General features: G+C 36.6%; 1 pseudogene; it reads left to right on the top strand.

Moving 5' to 3' along the window:
- The first annotated feature begins 536 nt into the window (after nt 1-536).
- LOC122144175 overlaps nt 537-8,708 on the top strand; it is a 9,935-nt pseudogene continuing 1,763 nt past the window's right edge.

The raw sequence follows: 8,708 nt of genomic DNA, 5'->3' as shown, positions 1-8,708 counted from the left end.
GAGCAAGTGGTGTATTGTAAATTTCTCCCACATCCTGATCCAGTGATGAACCAGCACAATCTCATCTACATCTTGGATCCCCACAGGAGTTACAGTTTTGGCACATGCAATCATTGGCTGGGTGGACTTTTCTTTAGATTTAACTTTATTAATGTAGCTTGTGATAGTTTACCAAGGCTCAAAAGGGTTGTGTACAAGCAGAATTTACTTCATGAAATTATCCAATAAAATGCAACAGTACTGCTTAGCTTTTCATGAGTGTTCTCCTCGAGGGAGTATCTCTGTTATTGGTGCTGAGAGGTGGGTGGTACAGGCTAATCATCCCAGAACCAGATGAGACTTATCAGTAGACAAAAAACTCAGGCTTGTACAGAGGCACAAAATCACTCACTAAACGGGTCTAGGAGTTGACAACTATATTGTTGCTTTTCTGGATTCATCCCTCAAACTGACCATGAGAGAGCTGCTCACTATTCTGATTCTGGCGTCTTTTCTCAAAAAGAAGTTTACTTGATTTGGGGTGCTCTGCTAAGAACATGGAAAACCTTACGGTGAGCTTTTCCAGATTTTTTAGATTTTGAAAGCAGGGCATTAAATGCATTAAGATTCAAAGGAACTACAGATTGTATTTAGGCACAGCATAAGCGGGAGAGTCTAAAGGCCACTACCTGTGGTAAAAATCACGGCAACTGATGGAATTGAGTGGGTTACTGCCGTTATACTAACATAGCTAACACATTAATAGAGTGTGACTTTGAAAAAATCTCAGCCAATCAGAAATTTAGAGTTGGAACTATGCGTTTTAAATATGTTATGATCCAACCGGTGGATTTTGTTGATAATTTACTTCATTTAGGTATATTTATGATGACTGTTGTTCAAAATGTGAGGTTGGTAAAGATTTTTTTTTCTTCAGATATCATTCTAATATGCCAATTTGGTGCTCATTAAGCATTTATTACAATATATGCTTGTGTAAACTTTTTTCAGGACTTATTGAAAATAGATTTTTCTTATAACATTATAAATGTCTTTACTGTCACTTTCAATCAATTTTAATGCATTCTTGCTGAATAAAAGTGTCATTTTTTTCCCCAAAAAAATTTTGAACAGCAGTGTAATTGTAAGTGTCACCAGTGTCAATAAAATGAGAAAAATTAATGTAAACATCCAATATTGGACCAGAATTTTTTTCTGGTTTGCTTATTGAGGTAATTTCACCCTCTAATGATGGTTTGGTGGGTGATTTAAATTTCTTCTGTGTCCTGTCTCTGTGAGCAGCCAGACAACTGGCGTGGGAGATTGTGAACAAAAGCTTCACTTTCCACTGGGAGCTGATCCTGCCCATCCAAGAGGGCAACACAGCCTGGGTGGACAGTCTCCTCTCCCTTGGTGACGGGATTATCCGTCAGCTGGACGAAGTCTGAGGATCGGTTATGGAGGGAAGCATTGAACCTTCCATCCGACTGGGTAGCGAAGACATCATGACCTCCCCTTCTGCTGGGTGTCAAGGTTTGATTTCCGTCAGATCCATGAGGCTCTGCTGGTGCTGCCCACACCAACCAGCCCAGATTCGATCAAACATCTCCTGGGACCGCCTGGATCAGGAGAAAGCAACAAGATGGATCGCTCAGTTCTTTCAGCATGGCCATTTTCGATCACTCCATTGATGATTCTCAGTTTGCTTCAGGAGTGACCCCACTAACGTTGTACCTGCCAAAAGGACCTGTAATAATGGTCGTAATATGCTGACTCAGAGAGGCCATGATATTCCTCTAGGCCTCACGCCATCTCGTGTACATGCCTGGAGTGCCGTGAACGCCCGGCAATACGACTTTGCTCAAGTTCTCACTATCACCCGTATAATACGTTAGCACAGAGGCATTGCCAGTCGTGGCATATCTGTCCATCACCTCAGAAGACGCCATGCTCAGAGCTTTCCACCTCAGCCGAGAACCTCGCCAGACTCTCCAAGAAAGAACCAGAGTTCAAGGTGAGCTCAGAAAAATTCATTCATTTATAGAAAACATCACAAATAGCAAACAAATTCTTTTGGAAAAAAAAGATGTGTTAGAGTCAATTGTCAGTTTTTCAATGAACTATTAAGAATATGCAGTGCTGGTTAGTAACAAATTACATATAATCTGGTTTATGTAATCAGATTCCAAAAACTTTAAGTACTCAAATTATAATATTGTTTTTTTTTTTTTTTTTATGGATTACATGATTACATATTCACACAATAGCAATTTCACAATGTTGGTTGGAATGTGTTTTCTCTTTCTTTGATATACATGAGATATCTATATATCTATATATATGTATATCTATATCTATATATATCTATATCTATCGATCTATCTATCTATCTATCTATCTATCTATATCTACCCAGGACTGACAATATGCTAGCTACCCATAACTGACTCATTGAGTGTTTTAGGTGTAGGTTTTATATGTAGACACATTTAATAACTGATTTTTAACATCACTTTCTTGATGTTTAGCCTCAGTACCCGTCCGGTTGGAACAGCTGTGTCAGGGTTCGCAGTGGAGCTGCTGGGAATGTGCCGGAACCAGAAGCGAGGTCTCCACCATCCTCAGTAGCGCTGAGGATGACAGCGAGGATGAAGAACTTAATGAACAGACGTTTTTGAGGAAGGTATCCCACAACCTTTGCTCGTCTTCTCGACCGGCAGTCAACTACAATCAAAAACAGGTACATCATCTTGGTTTAATAGCAGCAACTGATAAATGTGATAAAACAATGTCTCTATCTATATTAAGTTTTTTCCTTAAAAACAGAAAGAAAAATAAACAAACAAACAAACCAAAAATAGATAAATAAATTTCAGTATCAATATTAAAGCAAGTATAGTTCACCAAAAAATTGAAAAATTATCCCATGATTTACTCATAACCTCAAGGCATCCTAGGTTACACATGACTTTCTTCTTCAGACAAATATAATCAGAGTTATATTAAAAAATGTCATGGCTCTTCCAAGCTTTATAATGGCAGTGAATGGGCCATGGCTCTTCCAAGCTTTATAATGGCAGTGAATGGGAATAAAGTGCACATCATAAAAAGTGCTCCCACACTGATCCGAGGTTGAAGCAAAAAGGCCTTGTGAAGCGAGAAATGATGTGTTTTTGGAAGAACAATATCCATATTTATAAATGTTTTTGGAAGAACAATATCCATATTTATAAACAGTAATCTCGTGACGAGGCGCATGCATTCCAGGAGAAGTGTCTACGCGGAAGCTGAGATGAGAGCGCAAAACAAAACACTAGTAACGAATCAGAAGTACCTAAAACGCAGGATTTGTAAAGAAAATGTTCAGAGGATTTTGATATTATTTATTTATTTATTTATTTTTTCAGTTAATGATAATAAAACTTAAAATGAAAAACAATATAAATACTAGTTTAAAACATTAATTAAAAACTATAATAATATTTCAATGATAAAATTCTCAAAATAACACTGATTCCACTGGACTAATTTAATATATTTTTATTTTATTTTTGAGGAAATACTTAAAGGATAGTTTAGCAAAGACTCAGTAGTCTCAAATCCATAGAGATATTCTTTATAAAAAAGTTATGGGTCAACCACACCCTCCTCAAAATGGCTCATTTTAACATCGCCCCACACATCTCTACCTCACTGTGTGGAAGATTTGCATAATGCCCCCTGGATGTTCATTAATGCAAAGAAAGGAGGTATGGAACTTTTATTCTCGCTTAAGTTGCCGCCAGCCCCATGTTGCAGAGACGCCAGTGTGTTTCGGGCTGTGCTGTGACAGCAAAACTACTGTGTCCTTTGTTGTTTCCCAAGAGGACCACGACTAAGAATATCAGTGGTTAAAGTTGTTAGTGTTCACCAACTGTTCGAATGGAGGACCCCCCCTAGTTCTTACTCATGCGGTATCATTTTCTGGTTTATAAGGACTGAGTCCTTAACCAGTAGCCTGTAATGTATTTGTTACACAATGGCTTTTTCCACTTTCAAACGAGTAAATACAAATTTGCACGGGGACAGTTGGCGCTTCTGAATCACAAGCCTGACAGTACAAGACTTTTAACAATTTAGCATAATTTGCACACTTGATGATTCAAACCCCAAGTTCTGAGCAGCAGTTCAGGGCATTTTCTGTTTGACTGTTTCCTCAGATCACAAAATGCAAGTATGGTTTTAAATGTGTACGCAGATGAATACGCAATGCAATGCGTAAAAAGTGGGTATAATTCATGACTTTGCAAGGTACAGATTCTGGCCCCACTGGATGCACGTACGTTGGCTAATTTGTACATGGGTTTTATTGGTTTTGTCTCAATAGTGATGTCTGGATCTCCAAATGAATGAGTCTATTTTAACCGGAGCCTTATTAGTGAACCGAGTCGCGCCAGTTCACCCAAATCGAACTGAATCGTTTCCGATTAATGGTGTGTGTCTCACAGTAAAGTTATAAAAGTTTATAACGCGGTGCCTTACACTCAACTCAACTGCTCGAAATAAACACAATAATACAGTCATTATATCAGTAATTACTCCTTATCGTATGCAACATTGACTGAACTTTGCTAATAGAGAACCCATGGATTGGGATGTGTCACAAAGAGAGCCAGCTGGACGGGGTCTCGTGCTGCTGGGCCTGGGAGACAGCCTAGTTTGTATAAAGTTTCCTGTAATATTTCGTCCATCCACAGTCATTCAGCCAAATCACAATGCACTGGATAGCTAGCCAATCAGAGTACACCTCGCTTTTCAGAACGAATGATCTTTGTAACAAAGTTCGAACGTGGTTTCTAAGGGCTGGCATAAGGTCGACCAACCATAATGGGCATATGTGGAGCATCATTCGCATGTTCATTTTCTGGCAAACTGTGTTTTTTAAACCTTAAACCACCTACACACATTGCATTCCACCAAATACACAAAATAATGTTCTTTTTAGCAGCATATATGACCCCTTAATTAATATTTTTCATTAATTTGATATACAAAGCCAAAATCTTAAACAAATAAACGCAAAATACACTTACCAACCACGCAAAACATAATTCGGTACTTTCAAATTAACCTCTATATTTAGTAAATAAGAAAGATAAGACCACAGAAACCGAAGCAATCGACAGAAATGAAGAATAGAAAGAATTGAAAGTACAGAGAGACATGAATATAGAAGAAAAGGACTAACAATGCTAGGTCGGTCAAACCCCGTGCGTTCCGGTCTCTTCATTTTTAGTCTCATTGAGATACATGACTTTGATTTCTCTGATCACATTACTTACAGTATTACTCTATTATAGTGTAAGGTTGTTTAGTAATGTGGCCGCGAGGTTTGTCGTTATTTATTTATTTATTAGTCTTGATTTATTGTAACTTTTTTATGTCTATCTAGATTTTTATTCATTTTTATTTCAGTTTTAGTTTTTAGTACATCAAGTTAATCTATGTGGAGAATAGCTACAGTATATGTGTAATAAAATGTTTCATTTAGTTTTATATTGAATTTTAACTTCAGTTCATGTTTCTATTTTATTTAACTTTTTTTTAATGATTTTAGTTAACTATAATAACCCTGGTTGAGGTAAACACACTGTGTAGACTTCCCCACTGCCCAATGTAGACTGATGGATTGGAGGAGAAACACAGGGCATGTGAACATCATCTTTCAAAAGCACGCAGTCGCTTGACCCCCGCGCTCATGCCGTATGGGATGGCTGATTGATTGACAGTTGGCTGAGAGGCTGACTGTTTGTTTTCCTCATCTATAGTTTGGTGACTCATCCCATCTGCCAGCAAGTGCTCTCCTCCATTTGGTGTGTGGTAGCCCGTCTGGTTGAGGGGAAGTCAAACTGCTTGAAACTGCTGGTGTCTTTGGGATTTTCATTGCCATGCCAATTCTCTGCCTGGTTTACTGGATCGCCCTAAGTCCAAGCTAAAATTTGAGTCAGTGGTGATAACAGTTAAATAACATCATAATGACCCATAGTCCTGATGCAAACAACCTTTTTTCTAATTTACAGAGGCGTATAAACATTTCAAATATTTATTCATTTATATAAGCAAAACTCTACTTTGTCTCTGCCAGGCTGGGTGGTAAACTTCGCTGAAGGTTCCCGTGATTAAGTTCCTGTTAATAATTTCGCATCATACATGTGGTTCCTCATCACCCTCTTTGACGGAGTTTCGATTTTCATGGAGATCTACTGGAAGTGATTTTTGCCTCACGAAAGCAGAACATTTCCTCCATAACTCCCCCTTCTCTGGCTATGGTATGGGTTGCAGGTTCGTAACGGGAAGCCAAATAAAAACTATAGGAAAACCACTTATAATAGTCATTTAAATCTCTCTTGGAGCTCCAGCCATTAATTAGTCTTTGATTTATTAAGAGAGGAGAGCTAGAGAATTAAATGTAAATAGATTATTGCCTCCAAAATTGAGTTTTTTATCTTTCTGCATTGACAGGTTTCTTCTGGTTCTGAGTGTAAGGAAGTTTGGATCGGAGGGGTTTAAAGAGTTACTTCCTGGATTTATGGGAACATTCTGGATAGTGATGGTTTCTGAGCATGTATCTGGCGCATCCTTTTCACACTAACATCATCCCTCACTGCTTATGGGATATTTCCTATGTCAGGACTCCAGCACTCAAGAACTGTGTGACTATTTCACCAATACAGGTGACATATAGGCTGTATTTAATCTACATTTTTTCATCTTTTAACTCACCATCCATATATTATCCTAAATAATACAGTTACAGTACTATTTAGCAAATACAGTAATAATAATAATAATAATAAAATATTAATATACATAATTTAATATTTTTGCTGCATTATTATCATGAGTAAACAATTTAAATATGATTATTATTACACATTGAATGAATAACACACAGAATTATTATTAATAAAATTATTATTATTATTTTTTACTGTACTACTAGTAATTAAAATGATTAATAACAAAATACAGATAACATCCTTTAATTAAAAATACAAATAATATATATATGCACTATTATTAATAAAATTATTAATAAAATAAATAAAAATGCAATTATTTATGATATAGGAGGAGCATTTGAAATTTTATTTTTATTTTTACATCTTAGTAGTAGTAGTAGTTGCAGTAATATTATTATTTACTAGTAGTTGTAAATTACTATTGTATAATTGTATCATTTGTTTCTGGAATAATGAGAGAGGACTGGGAAGCAGGGAGGATCCTCAGTTGATTGCAGAGACTCTATTACCGCCGTGACCAGCATGCTGAGTTTCCTCACGTCTACGCCTATATTCTGTCGGGCGACATGAGATCCCCTGGGAACCCCTGCAGATATCCATGGGAAGCAATGATCGACAAATATGATGAGGTCAGATCTGGTTGTTTGATTCTCTGGGCGCATTGATTCGTCCAGTGTAGCTATGAAGAGGAGGAGAACACCATTAAAATGCGGCTTCATCAAATGTTTTCTCTGCTCTACAGGTTTATGTTCATCCCTTATGATTATTGGAACAAGCATTTTTTGTGTGGAATAAACAACATATACGTCCCATATGTTGCTTCTCAACGCATCTTGGCTTGAGTGATTAATAACTGGTTTACATGTGTTTGGTTGGTTTGAAATCACCCAGGGAGATGCATCTTAAATATGTTTGTCTGTTGTATTCATTTCAGATTGAATGATAAGATTAACTTCCTCTTCTGGACCATGTTTGGAATGGCAAACCAGGAATAACGTGAGACATGCATGATTGGTGTTCTGGCTGAGTTTTGTGGGGAGGATCTTTTATGGGATATTCACACTGCTCATAAGTCATAGTGCTACTCAACATGCTTATTGCCATGATTCCAATTCATTTCAAAGGATCGAGGTGTGAGCTTAAAAACATCATTATAGAAGATTGAAAATCTCAACATGTAAATAATATATTATAGAAGATTGAAAATCTCAACATGTAAATAATATAGTAGAATCTTAAACAGAATATTTATGTATGTTTTCCGTACAATGACACAGTGACAACATCTGTTAAAGGGAGAGTTCACACCAAAAAGACAATTGTCATCATTTAACACCATCTCCACTTGATCTAAGCCTGTATGGGGTTTCTTTCTTTCTGTTAAAAAAAAGATATTTGTAAAGAGCATTGGTAAGCAAACAGTGAACGGTAGCCATTGACTTCCATAGTATTAAAAAAAATAATAATGGTTTGGCTACCGTTATGCCTCAAAATATTTTTGCTTTTGTGTTCGCTATAAGAAATAAGGGTTTGGAACAACTTGAGGATGAGTATCATGACAGAATTTTCTATTTTTTGGGTGAATCCATATCTGTAAGCTAAAAATAAATAGATAGATAAATAAATAAATAAATAAATAAATAAATAAATAAATAACAATAAATAAAATGCCATACTGTAAATAATGTGGAGTTTGATAAAACCCAAAGTGAGCAGAAACACAATAAACAAGACTTTGGCTAGGCAAAAACATATAAACTACACAACCAATCAGAACATGACACATAGAACAAAGGAACCAATGAGAACAAAACACATGAACAAATGGGAGGATCACATGACAGTACTGTGGAACAAAATAAAAAGACAAGAAAAACCTAAACAAGAAACAAAACCTAAAACCACCATGACACATAAAAAGCACCAGCAATACGTAACTGAACGAAG

Source organism: Cyprinus carpio, unplaced genomic scaffold (assembly GCF_018340385.1).
Source record: "Cyprinus carpio isolate SPL01 unplaced genomic scaffold, ASM1834038v1 S000006613, whole genome shotgun sequence".
Classification (NCBI taxonomy): Eukaryota; Metazoa; Chordata; class Actinopteri; order Cypriniformes; family Cyprinidae; genus Cyprinus; species Cyprinus carpio.
This window is presented reverse-complemented; position numbering and strand designations above follow the sequence as displayed.